This window comes from Ambystoma mexicanum, chromosome 4p (genome assembly GCF_040938575.1).
Source record: "Ambystoma mexicanum isolate Mex_15411 chromosome 4p, UKY_AmexF1_1, whole genome shotgun sequence".
Taxonomy (NCBI): Eukaryota; Metazoa; Chordata; class Amphibia; order Caudata; family Ambystomatidae; genus Ambystoma; species Ambystoma mexicanum.
Window position 1 is genome coordinate 1,243,131,500 of NC_090927.1, and position 14,654 is coordinate 1,243,146,153.

Sequence of the window (14,654 nt, forward strand, 5' to 3'; positions counted from 1 at the left end):
GGATTGTAAACTCTCTTGCCGCATCATCAACAAATACTCTTGACTTACTTGCACTCTCATCAATTCCCCTCCTCACCCCTATGTCTGGCTTTCAACATTACTCTGCTTTATAAAGCTAACTTCAAAAGTACACATACATAGGGTTACCCAAATACATAAATCCTTATAGAACTATGCTAGGCAAAAAGTGTACAATTGTGGCATTATTCCCTCCATCTTGACTGCGAGACTACAAATATCAGAATGCAATTCAGTAAAAGGCAAAACAAATTGTCTCTGAGTGCAAAACTTTCAAGGACTGACAGTAGCAGGGTTTTAAAAAAAAGAATGCCGATGCAATGTGTCCGGAGATATTTAAAACTTTGAGAACTCACAATGTTTTTAGGCAATATGCAATGATATAAAATGATTTGCCATGTAGCACACACTTTGATTAAGCAACGTTCTCCAAAAAGTACACCCTTTTCGGTGGCATAATTTTCCCATGGGCTGATTTGGCACAGCATTCCGCCGCAGTGCCCATTTCGGCGCGCCCTTTTAGGCGTGAAAATCATTCTGGCGCCGTTATTTTGGCGCAAGGGATGTTAGGACATAGCTGACATTGCAGCCACGTCTAAATGCCCTTGTGCTAAACAAGATCACAGGACTGCACTGCAACAAACCTCACCACCTCCCATTTGCGTTGCTTTTCTTTTAATTTAATTAAATTAAATTAAATTAAAAATAAAACATACAGCCTTGAATGCTGGTCTGCCAAAAATAATTCTCGGAGTGCAAAACCTTCAAGTACTGAAAGTATCACAATTAAAAAGAAATATTCAGATGCCCATTTGGTCGCCCATCCATACAGTAACTGGGACTGACCCTGCTTAGCTTCAAAGCAAGAAAAAAGGGCCAGCCCATTCCTCTAAGCAACATGGTCCTTCCTTGCTTTGAAACTAAGTAGAGTCTGTTCTGGTTACTGCATGAATGGGATACCTTGATGTCAATTGAGACACTGGCCATGGCCAGTGATTTTTCACCACCAAAGTCACTATAGTTATAAAATATCTTTTAAAAAGAAATTAAAAAATGTAACCGCAGGTACCAAACTTCACATACCCCTGGCTATCTTTAGTCCTTTGTAACCTCAGATATAGGCACGAATATTGCCAAAACAGCCAGGAAAGAAAATGCTTCCCTGGCCATCACCAAGTGCCCCCACATCTCTGCCAGCTCCCCCACTCCCTAGATGGCCTCCTCACCTCCCCTGCCCTCTCCCTTTCACCCGAGAGCACACACTGCTTCTGTGACGCAGTTTGCTTTCAGATGTCGGGTATTTACGGCTATAGCCAAGGCTACAGAAAGCTTTGGGTTGCAAACTCAGTCCCTGGACCCCTTCCAACTCCCAAATTTCACTCGTTGCTTTCTAACCATCCCCTCACCTCTACCATGAAGTAATTTTAATGTTTTTTTTAACCTGAAAATAGCTTTTGACTGCATTTCATTTTCCCATAACCTCGGCTATAGCCTCGAATATCTCTTGCATCGAGAGAAAAACAAGATGGCGATTGTTTAATTTCTGAAAACCATGATCCTGCAATGCCTCATGGGAGATATAACTATAATTTTAGGAGAAGGGGCACCCCCTTCTCTGTCAAATTTTTAAAATAACCACAGCATGAAAAAACCCCAAACCACGCATGGCGTGTGAGTCAACACTTCATGTCCAAGTTGTTTTGGACCTGATCCAAACCCGTCCAGCGGTTTTGACTGTTCGCTTTGGCAAAAATTGACCCTTTTTGTCTATGGGAAAATAAATGGGAAGTGGCCCGTACTTTTGGAAAAAATTAATTTTTGTGGATGCTTAAATACTTTTTCATCTTTTAACAAATCTTTACGAAGTGTTGCAGTCTGTGGGGTCCCCCAGACTTTTAATAACTTTTGAAATTTCGGCCAAATCCGTTAACCAAATCAAAAGTTATTAACAATAGAATTTTGGGGGGGTTCTATGTGACTCCGACTCAGATTACAAAAGAGTTAAGGTTAAACCAACAAAAAATTAAATCTACAAACAAAAGAAATCATAACGCTAAGGTAACAACATAAAAATATATTATCAGTACATTAAAAAAAATATTGCATTTAAATCAAATATCCTGGTATCCTTGTCTCGCCCTGTTTTTGGTTTATAATATTTAGCTTGGGTTGTAACATTTTTTTACAGTAAAGCTGATGTACATTTATTAAAAAAATGTGAAATTATTTTGTTTGATTTATGTTTTTAATGTGTATTATATTTGGGCTGTTTTTGTTGATATTTATCATTTACATTGTTTAGAAATTATTTTTTGAAGAAATTGGATATTTGTATTTGTGTTCATGGAAAGTATTACTATTATCATTTAAATGTTACTAACTTTGAAAATGGTGTAAATTGTGTAAATTTTGAAGTTACTTTTTAAAACATATGTTGCTAAATAGTATTTATTATATTATATTAGATGTTTAGGATATGTTTTATGTTTATACTAGCAAAAAGTACCCGTACTCCACACGTGTTCTGTAGACAGAAATGATAACACACTCATCAATTCTTGAAAATCAATGATCCTGCAGACCGCTGTTCCGAGTCGCTTATCGCTTGATGTGCTTTGCACTCTGAAGTAATTTGCACTCACTGAGAATGGACATGTGTGGCTGGCTGGCATACCCCGGACCAGAAATCTGTGGAAATGGGTGGGATGTCCAAACGTCATGTACACAGTAATGTCTGGAGGGTCCTAACAGGTAACCATGCAAAATGTGGTGCAGATTGGTGGAATAGTGTGCAATTGCATAAGGAACAAAGTGCCTGATTTTCTGTTTTTTACATAAAGCAATATGCTGTATATTGTATTTTATGTTATGGCAATTGTTACTTAATTATATATTTGCAAAATGTAATTTGTTTTGTAGCGCAAATCATAAAATGTAAATGTTTATGTATATAGTGTTTTGATTTTGTATTTACTTCATAAAACATGATTTGTTTGTATGCATATAATTTTAATTTTATTTATCATATAATAATATTTGATATTTGTGGGTTTATGGGTGAGTTAAGGTTACCATGATATTTGTCTTAAATATATATATTTTTAAATGTATTGATAATATATTTTTATGGTGTTACTTTAATGTTATGATTTCTTTTGTTAGTAGACATTGGGGCTGATTCATGGAATTTGTGCACCGAAAAACAGGGATTTGTGTGCCATTCTGCCCGCAAATCCCTCTTTAACAAATGGGGATTTGCGGGCAGAATGGTGCGCAAATCCCAATTTTTCAGTGCACAAATTCCATGAATCAGCCCCTTTATGTTTTTGTTGGCTTCACCTTGTCTTTTGTATAAAAAAAATCAAACAATTTCCTGTATTTTTTAATGGTTTTGTAATTGTTTCTAAAATGTTTTAAGTACCATTTTATTTTATAAATTATTCTGTGCCATAATGCATTTAATTGAAATATGTTAATGTTGTATGTAGTTGTGTAAAAATCTGAATTATTGTTTGTGAAAATGGAAATAGAATTTCTGTGATGGCCTCTATGTCACCCCTTCCGCCATCTCTTACCTCCAGTGTCAAATTAATGAATGAAAGGTTCCTCAAGTTATATTAATAATTTTATGTACTTGTTCAATTTTTCTGGGTATCATTATGAAAATTAAAAGAAATTGAGGAAGTACGTGAAAGTAGACTTACTTGCTAATAATATAAAAACAATACATATATTGAGAAGTTGTATGTGAAATGTTTTAAAGTACTATGTCATTTAGAAAAATATTATGTGTTACAATGTAATAAATTCCAATATACTAGTGTTTTTATGTAGTTGTGTAAAGTTGAAATTATTTATATTTGTGAAAATGTAAATATATTTTTAGTGATGGCCTCCGCATCACCCCGTAAAGCTGTTCCTTGCTGCCAATATTTAAAATTTCTAGATTTCCAATTAGATTTTATTTCTCTTCTTCTTCAACTTTTTCTCGGTATCACTATGCAAATCGCCAGAAATTGAGGAAGTATGTAAAAGTAAACTTACATGCAATTAATATTAAAACAATATATATTTTGAACTTTTATTTCTGTTTTATTAATGTTGGTATTTGTAAATGATTTTAATTAATAAAAAGCAAATTTAATGCTAATATGTTTCATACAACATAAAGCAAAGTTTAAAGTTAAACTATGTCCTGTATACATTTGTAATATTTATGGATGTACATTTTAAGTGTATATGTGGGTGTTAATGCGATGATTGCTATGAGTATTTTAAGTATGTCATATAGACAATTAAATTTAGGATGTTATTATTCTTCATGTATATGTGGTGTGAAAAGTTGTAATAACTGTAACATACTAATAATGTTGTATTTATGAATTGTTAATAATTTCAATGCTAGTATGTTTTATACAGAATAAAGTAACATTTAAAGTTGTACTGTGTTATATACATTTGTAATATTTATGAATTTAAAAAGAAATTGGGATGAATTGTATTTGTTGTATGCTTTAATTTAATATTGAAAATTATATACACATATACTATAAACTAAAATAATGTTTACTTATGTATCATGGTAATTATATTTGAAAAGGGCATATGTTTGATTTATATTTTCAGTAAAATACATTAACGTTGTTTTGGTCATATTATTTGTTTACTTTAATTAAATGTTTTACATGTAGTGAATGCAAGCATGTACAAAACATACTTAAGTATATTTTATAGTTATGTATAATTTATACATTTAATATTAATTACACTTCTCTAAAACACATCACACAACACCTCTGCCATAAGAATTCAGCTATCCCTCATGAGAAAAATGTGGCCTATCTGCACACATAATGAAGCTGCTGCTCTTGCATAACCTCCAGACTACCTCACAGCACCCATCCACATGCCAGCTCAACATGATTAGTAGATTGCTGGGACTTGGCGACACCTATCTTCCTTTCTACTGGCTAAAACGCATACACGCATTCTATACTTGTCTGACGTATTTCCCATACATGGACTTCGGTCTCCCAAGGGTTTCCCCAGCAGCACTTTCAGACCATATCAATGGGAAAAGTCACTATACAAATGACAACTACATTACATCACATATGTTAATATATGTACGTTTTTATATTCTAATTGAAGATAATTTCAATGATGTATTAAAATGAGCTATTATGTAATACACATACAACAGGGGCAGATTTAAATCTGCCCCATATGTTTTTTTAAGAGTGGGGAAAAGAAAGATTTTTTGTTTCAAGATTTGTGATTATTTAAAAAATACATAATTTTATTTTACTTTGGAAATATACAAATACTATATTGTAATACATGAATTATTATTAATGGGCAGTGGCCCACATTTATAAATATGTAGACATTTCAATTTTGAAAAATGTATTTTTGTTGAATGCTATATTCTAAATAACACCTGGTTTTAATAAATATTTCCTTTTAAAATAATGTTTTAATCGATGACACTTTACTTTTTGCAGACGAGGAGCAGCATTTGTATCTCCTTTTCTAATTATTTTTCCACAGTTTAAACAGCCTAACAAAGAATGAGCATACTCTGGATCAATACTTGGTACATTTGGAAGTGACACATAATCACCAACTTCATATGTTTTGGGAACTTTAGAATGTACAGGTTCTTGTCCTTTTTCTACAGTTACAGTTTCTGTATGTTTTTGTTTAGTAGTTGTATAGTTGTACTAACTACCGTGGAACAGAGATTTTTTAATTAAAATGTGTTTGCTTGTTTTATTTTGATAAATATTGTAAAAATATATTTGCTCATGTTTATTTCACATAAGTCCTAACATTGCTGAATTTCTTAATGATATTTTTGAGGGTTACCCCTTTTTAATTTTGCTTTGCAGATGGTGTAAATTACCTGAGTAAAATGTTGCACATCATCTGGTTCAGGAGTTTCAAAGTAATCAGAAATCCAATACTTAATTTACCAAATGGAATTATTCCAGGGGTAGTTATATTTGTCTATGTTGTTTGTTTGTTTCACCAGTAACAGCACTTGAGATGCTTTCCCTACTGCCAGTAATAGGGCCATTTTGTTGTGATATTGCTTCAGTTGTTGACATTTCTGATGTTTAAGTTAAAGAAGTAGCAGTGATACGTAATTCATGTTTTTGGGTTTTGTGGGCCACGCTAGTTTTAAGTTGTTTTTGTGCTGATGCCATAGGATTTACGATTGCAACACCAATAGTTTATTCTTAGGTATATGAGTAGTTGTCATTTCGAAGTAGAATTAGATGAAGTGCTACAATGTAGTTTTTTTTTGGGCTGAATAAAAGTAATTTGCACTCTTGAACTGGTAGTAGTAGTAGGTAATACATCTTTATTTTGCAGCTTCTATAATTACAATTTGCACTTTTGTAATAGTACTAGTAGTAGTTCTTAGGATGTATTTGTGATATTATATTACATGTGAGTACTTTGAACTGTTGGAATATTAGTATGGTTAATGTTAGGTGATGTATCTTGTGTTTTATTTGGTGTAACAGCACTTTCAGTTATTGAAGTAGTACAAGAACTGGTAATAGCCAATGTAGGTTGTATTCCATTTTCAATAGATGTTTGTACTGTAGAACTACATTCACATTTAGACTCAGTGCTATTAATTAGAATTTGTTGACTTTAGGTGTTTTGCATGTTGAATGTAATTGATGAGGTGAGGTACAGGTAGCCTCTGTACAATAAATGTTGTTTCTGTACTAACATGTTATTTAAAAAAATATATCTTTGACTAATTCTTCTGTGGCATAACCAATAGTTGGGACAGTTTGAATGGCATCAGTGGGAATGTTTATTTGAAGTTCTTGTTGACTAGTAATATGTTTGCTTTAATGTTCCTTTTTCGTGTTCCTTTTTGGAGGAAAGTTTGTGGTATTTTTCTTTATGTTTTCTTTTTGTTTTACTGCTTTCTTTTTATGCATGAGTATTCCCACTGAAATGAAATGTCTAAGGACAATTTGTTTATTAAGGGACCATGTATTCTTTTTTTTCATTGATTTTTTTTCATTGAGTTTTACATTTTTATGTTTAAAATACAATTGCGCCAAATTGATTAACTACATTTTTTTGGCATACTTTCTGTGAAAAGCTATTTAGGTGTACGTGCAGTGTAGACATTTGCCAAGTCAGACACAGCAAACTAGCAGTACTTACACTTTTCTCCAAATCCAACATAAGTCACACCTTATTCACTAAGAAAAAGGATGTATGACACAAAATAGTCAATCCAACTCCCATCAGCGGAACACACGCCAGTGCAAGTGAACGCGGGAAACAGAGATTCTGCCAAACAGGACAAACACTTTTTGGCTGTACAAGTACACACCTTTGCAACACATCCATTCTATCACCGCACAAATCCACAATCTTTCATGCATCATGCACAACATTTACACCATTAACCTTATGGTTTAAGTTACGACACTCGATCCACTTCTCCCAACATCTGCGTTCCTTTAGTAAATACCCTCAAACTTACACTGTGGGGCATCACAATCGCTGAGACACACGACACTCCTGACACACCTAACAAAAAAGGAAAACACCCACAGACACACCCACCAGCTTGATGCCAATAAAAACACTAGGAAGGGCCTGCAGCGAGAAATGTTCAGGCTGTGCACTGCCATGGAAATCATGACTGAGGCACTCCTGGGAGTGTCAGGCAGATTTGATGCCCTGAAAGCGAGGTATGGTGCACCAACGAGGAGACCCGAGATGGTGTGCAGGGCCGTGCAGGTGACTGGCACCATGCCTCGTGTGCCACAGCCTGAATGCAGGCCAACCACTTACCAGAGTGCTACTCAGTCTGGAGCCAAACCATTGGGGAAGAGACCAACTTGGCCTCCCTGGTATCCATGGCCTCAGGCCAAATGGTGATATGGGATGCCCAGCAAGCGGCCCCTCACTCCCACCTCAACCTCACCTCATTCCTCTCCTACTGCACACCCTCCTCCTCCACCCCCACACCTGCACTGCACCACATACCACCAAATCCCGAAACCTACACACATCAGAGCACAGCACCATCACATACAGCCCTGCCCTTCCCCCATTTCTGCTTGTACAGCATCACACACACTTCCACAAATAAACTCTTTGATTTGCATCATCACTGATACTTGTCTGTCGTGACTTGCAGTATGCAAAGGCATACAACACCTGTGAGTGGAAGGAAGTTGTAATTCTGGATGATGTTTCTGGGGTGAAACAAACTGTGAACATGTGAACAAGTTGTGACATCCACACAAGTACATTTCTCATTAAACATCACTACTCACATCAACCTGCACCAAAGCAATAGTCCATGTACTTACTTGTTATTATTGCAGTTGCCATGCGTCCATTCAACACATCCACGTCTTGTGACATTGAATGCTGTGCAGAATTCCAGTCCCATGCCTGTTTGTAGCAACATCAGTATAATGAACGCCCACATACACCTACATGGCTCAGACACATAGGCTGAACAAGTGCCATGTCACATGCAGGAGTGACTAAGCAGTCAACCATTCACCTAAGGTGATGATGCCGCATTCAAGGTAGCACTACATCCAGTCAACCATCAGATTCAAAAATGTGAAACACTCACCTGTGTCTGGTAAATGATGCATGTGCATACATGGAGATGCAGGTCTTTGCATATCGAAAATGTACATATGTAACACATATAAAGTCACACAAACATGGGTCAAGCACACAAAGCCAGGGCCACGTGGTGTGCAGAACGGACTTACAGATATTCAGCATCCAGCCTCGGAAAACCCTTCAAGACCTGATGTCACTCAATGTCACTCAATGGAAACGCCTATGTCTCATGAAAAGCATGTACGTGACCATCGCACAGTCAGAGCCTACACACAAGAAACTTTCTGGAATGGTTTCGTTTTAAAATAAAAGTATAGGAAGAAGTTGAAACTTGCACTTTCAGTGCACTGCACTGAACGTTCCCTTAAACAGCAAGTGTGCTTGCTTGGGGGTTTGAATTGCACATGGGAGGAAGCGGGGCAGTGCGGTTTGTGTAGAGTGGGAGCAGGCCTGCAGGGAACGTAGTTCCACTACTTCTTTTCGTACACTTCAACCCCTGGTTATATGCGTGCATTGATACGTTGGCACTTTATCATGTTATTATTGTTGGAGACTGCCGTTACAGTGCCTTTTCTCAAAGGTGCATCCCCAGGGTTTGTTTCTGTACAGTGTCCTTTCCTGCCTGGCAATGGTTCTTGTCAGCGAACCTGGTCATGTTGAACCACAACCTCTACTGTTGTAGATGAGGTTGTGCTCTTTTGGGTGAAAGGCTCTTAGCATCACTGCATGTGACATGTTTGCAAGTGTCGCCTCACAATCTGTGCATTCCTCGCTCCTTTCACTGTGGTATCCAACCTCGGCTCCCCATATGCATCCGCAAACCAAAAAATGTGGGTATAATGATGTGTCTGGCATTCGACTTTCTAGTTGGTGGGACCAGTGCACCTTATTAGATGCTTGGTGTCACTTCACCAGGACTGTGTCTATCACGTGTACATCCCAAAATGCAGCCACTCCCAGTGTTCCAGTTGTACATTTGGCACTTTCGTGTAGTGGGATTTTTTATTGGTCACTCCATGAGGGCACTTTGAGACTCGGCAGCTCCTAATTAACACAATGGCCTGTCTGTTCATACTCTATGTATTGTGACCAATAATTGGCCATACGTGCAGCTGACGTCATTGTTGGTAGGTTTCCTGCCATGCGTAATGGCATCATGACCTTGCGGCATATGAATGTGTATTGCTCCCATATGCACTCTCAGGTGTGTCTAAGATTACCCCTTTCTCTCCCTACAGTGCAGGTGGCTTGTAAGTGAGTGTGATGTAGCGCTGTGCTGGCATTGGATGCTTCATGGCGACAGATGGGTGGCGGATGTACTGCCGGGGGATGGTGTAATCTCTGCATGAATGCCGGCATGTCAGGCCAGCCAATGTTGATTTGTCAGTTCACAATGTTGACATCTTTATTACGGAGCTGGACATTATTTGGAGCTGGACAGTATTTGGACTCTGTGTTCGACTGCACTGTCATTGTGTAATGATGGGTCCAGCGCTATTTGTCATTAATGTGTGTATGGCATGCAGACAATTAGTTATGTGTGACATGTCCTGTACCCTGCATGTATAGTGGTGTGGGTGAATGTGTGGACACTGTTGGGGATTTCTGTAGTGGTGAGGGATACTTGGTTGTTTGAGGGCTGCCTGCAATAGCCCTGCTGTTGATCCCCACTAATTCCACACTCATCCTTGAATCTATTTTGGTAATGTGCAGTGGTGGCATGGCTGAATGGTTGTGTATGTGGCCATTGCATTTGGTGCATTGTATGTCAGTGGGTGTGGAGGCGTACATGTTTCTTATGTGTTGGCATGCCTATATAGCTGCTTATATGGGTGTCTCAGGCAGGTGAGTGTGTGCAAGGCGTACCCCGCACTTGTCATCCTTTCATCATGGACACCATCTTGTGTGCGGTCACTGTTCCTTTCAAGCTGCATGCATGCTCATGTGAAGAAGCTGTTAACCAGCTACTCCCTCACTCACGCTGAAGTCACACTGCCCCCCCGAGTCTGTAGCCTGGCATGTGGCACTAGCCTGAGGTCAGGTACCATTTCGACATGAACACCTTTACGCACTGTTATGTTATTATGTTAGTGCCCCCTCACTAATTACCTCCATACGCCAATTCGTTAATACATCCATATCCACCGGCACGATTCCGCAGGATCTTAAGAAATCCTGGGTTTTGCCAATCCTGAAAAAACCTGGCCTATCTGTTGACATGCCAAATAATTATCGCCCAATTACCAACACTGCATTTCTACTTAAGATCTAGGACCGTGTGGCGTACATTCAAATTGCAGACCATTTAAAGTCATACCCCATCCTTAACAACCACCAGTCTGGTTTCCGAGTTGGATATGGTACTGAAACAGCGCTTCTCGAACTCAAGTCTACACTGATGGCTCGTATGGATAAGAAGGAGGCATCTTTACTCATGCTGTTGGATCTTTCCGTGGCCTTCGTCCTGGTGGACCATGATATCATGGCCACCAGGTTGTCTGAAGTGGCCAACTTCTCCCCTCTAGCTTGCAAATGGGTTTTGTCCTTTCTCAGTGATCATAACAGTAGAGTCTTTCATGGAAGTGCTGAATCGGACCCTATTATCACATCTTGTGGTGTCCCTCAGGGTGCTTGTACTTCTCCCTGCTTCTACAATATTTTTACGGCCCCATTGTTTGCAATGCTTGACCACGAGAATATTATATTTACCAACTACGCGGATGACACTCAATGTGTCATCCCGCTCTCTGGCTCTCACACTCTGGACGAACTGGCCATCTATAGAGTCTTCTCTCTAATTGAGACCTGGATGGTTCATAATACGTTAGCATTCAATAAATCAAAATCCGAACTGTTGGTCATTGGCTCCCCACACACTATCACTAAACTTGGTCAACTGTATGATAATTTCCAACTGGGAGAAGAATCTATCAAACCACTAAAAAAAGTGAAAACCTTGGGAGTGACATTCGATCAACACATGACCATGAAACAACATGTTAGTAGCCTTGTTTCATCATGTGCCTACTATATTAAACTCTTAGCACACTTAAGGCCTCTTATTTCCCAGGACAATGCAGAGACTATTGCAAGAGCTATTATAGGCTCTAAAATAGACTATTGCTCTAGCCTTCTTATGGGAATTAATAAGGCTGATTGCAATAGGCTACAAATCTGTCAAAACGGGGCTATTAGAGCCGTCATGAAACTTAAATATAGAGACCATGTTACACCAGCTAGACGTGAGCTCCATTGGCTACCTGTGGCCTCTAGATTCCTATTCCGCACTCTGACTATTGTACATAAGTGTAGATCGGGGAATATGCCTGGATACTTACAACAGCTACTTTCCACAAGAACTAGCTCAAGATCACTGAGGTCAAATAATCTACATCTCCTGTTCGAACCAAAGTGCCACACTGTTAGAGCAGCCAACTCAGCTTTCTTTGCCAATGGTCCTAGAGCTTGGAATGCTCTTCCGCTGGAGCTGAGATCCATGGACTCCTTAGAACTGTTTAAGAAACGGTTAAAGACCTATTAGTTCCATTAGACAACCCTGATGCTCTTGTTATATTATCTGGTTGCCTGCTGTATGAACATGCTGTATTTTTTTGTTTGTTCTGTCTTGTAGCGCCCTCACGCCCTCGGGTTCATGGACGCGCTATACAAATGTATCAAAGTAAAGTAAAGTAAAGTAAAGTAAAGTTATGCAGGATGCAAAAAGCATGTATAATGTTGCACGCAAATTGTGTCCTGTACAGAAGCATCCACCTCTCTGAGTGATCTAGGTATCTGAATCATGACTTCAGGATGCCTATGGACTTCTTAATGATGGCCCTTGTTGCCCTGTGTGCCGTATTGTAGATTTCCTGTTGCATACTAGCGAGCCGCATCTGGTGTGTCATAGATGAGCCCAGAAAGTTGACATGCACATCCATGAAGAGGCTACCAGCATCTGAAACCAGTTGTGCATTGATGGAGTGTCAGCGGTGCCTGTTGGTCATAGTGCAACATGGGTGCAGTTAATGGCGCTGATGATTCTGGAAAATTGGTGCACCGCATAGAATTTGTGTGCCACCTGTGTGCATCCCTCCTGGGCCCGGAGCATGTGGACATGGTGTAAGCTGAATGATATTATGCATGCCACTAACTGGTACATAATGCTTCACTGGGTGGCCTCGGCGATGCCAGCAGTGTTGCTACTGGTCCTCTGCAATGAGCCAGTGGTGAAGAAATGCAGGGAGACCAGGAGCATCACATGTGTCCCGACTGCATGTGAACATGTGATAGTGGGGTGCAAATCAACTTCCTACGCCGGCAATACGTCCATGATGATATGCGGGAAGCAGCGATACCTTCTGAAGACCTCTGTGTCAGCCATACCAAAGAGGGTCACCTTGGTGCGGAAAACCCGTTCACTCTGTCTCCTCCTCAGCTGGGGTGTGGCAGCTGTGGCAGCATTGTACAATCCCTGCATGTAGAGCTCTATAGCCAAGTCACAGGGATACACTTCCTAGGATAGAAGATGTTGAGGCATACATTATTTGTCATTGCTGTCAAATAATTGTGCATTCCTAACACAGGAGCAACATTTTCAGCATCAGTGTGAGCCTGTGTAGGAGGACCAATGGACATAGGCATTCTGTGTCCCATCACCAGCTATTGTGGAGTCAGGTAATGGTTTGAGCCTGACTGATTACATGTGGCAAATAGAGCTAAGGGAAGGTAGTGTGACCAGCTCTTTTTCAGAGTCTCTTTTATTTTGCCACTTCTTTCTTTTAAGTGACCGTTGAGCCGCTCACAATTACCATTTGCTTGTGTGTGATAGGCGGACAAGAATGTGTGCCTTTTCCAGGGACTTCAGGTTCTCGAGGAAAATATTTGAAAGAAATTGAGTGCAAATGTTTGGACAGTAAAATTGGTCATAAACAGTGCATTGCTTTTCAGGTGTACTTTGGGGTTCTGCCCAGGGATTTTCTGGGAATGCTAGTGGCAATTGGTGCCTTCCTAAGCATAAAAGACCTGTAACATTGTTTCTCAGTCATTGTTTTCTGTAGTGTGGACTTTTTTTGCTTCGGGAATGTTAGAACATTTTGCATTTCTGATTGAACACAGATTGATAACTATCCTCTTGAATTAATTTTCCAATGCCCTAGGGTAGAAACCACAAAGAAGATGGGCTGGGGCTGGTTGGTGAAACCCGACAAGGACACAATTAAAAAAATATGAATTTACAAGAAATTTAAAGATATTCTCTTAAAATGGTTGAACAGTTCCGAGGCCACAAAGAAAAGAGTCAATTTGTTCAAGGCTTGGGTTGAAACTATCTAGGAGAGAGCTATTGCCAAATGACTCCTCCTGGTTAAGGAGGTCCAGGTTATACAAATCAATGCCAATGATCAATGCAGAATGTAGAATCTCAGTAATAAAATGTAAGCCAGATGTATAGCTACAAAATGACATATATAAATTGCTTATAGATTTTTTAAATGTTTCAAGAAACAATGGGAGCTTTTAGAGAAGGCCGCATTTTCGAATGACACCAAATAGTTTTATGTCTAATGCAATTGTCGAGACAGGCATTAAGGCATCTCCTTGGACAAGTAGACCTTGGAAAACCAGCTACTGCCCAAATGTTTGTTGCTCAGACTGGAGGAGTGGGTTCAAAGTAACAATATCTTGAAGCCCTGCTAAGTGAGTTTCGGCAGAGGGCTTACTACAGTTGACCCCTGCTTCACTCTGAGTGGTAAGGTTAAGGGAGTGGGCTTATTTGTGGCTTTTTTCAAATTTGGAGAAAGCATTTGATTTGATTGATAAAAACAACTTTTGGCATAATTTACGTTTTATTGGGGTCCCAAATGGTTTATTAAATCTTATCCGTCTGTGATTCACAGACATCTGTGTGTCTGCCCAACATACAAGATTGGAGAATTGATGATTGTTTTCCGCACCAATAAAGGTAGAAAGCAGAGATGTCAGGTGGCCCCAAATTAATACGTTCAGAC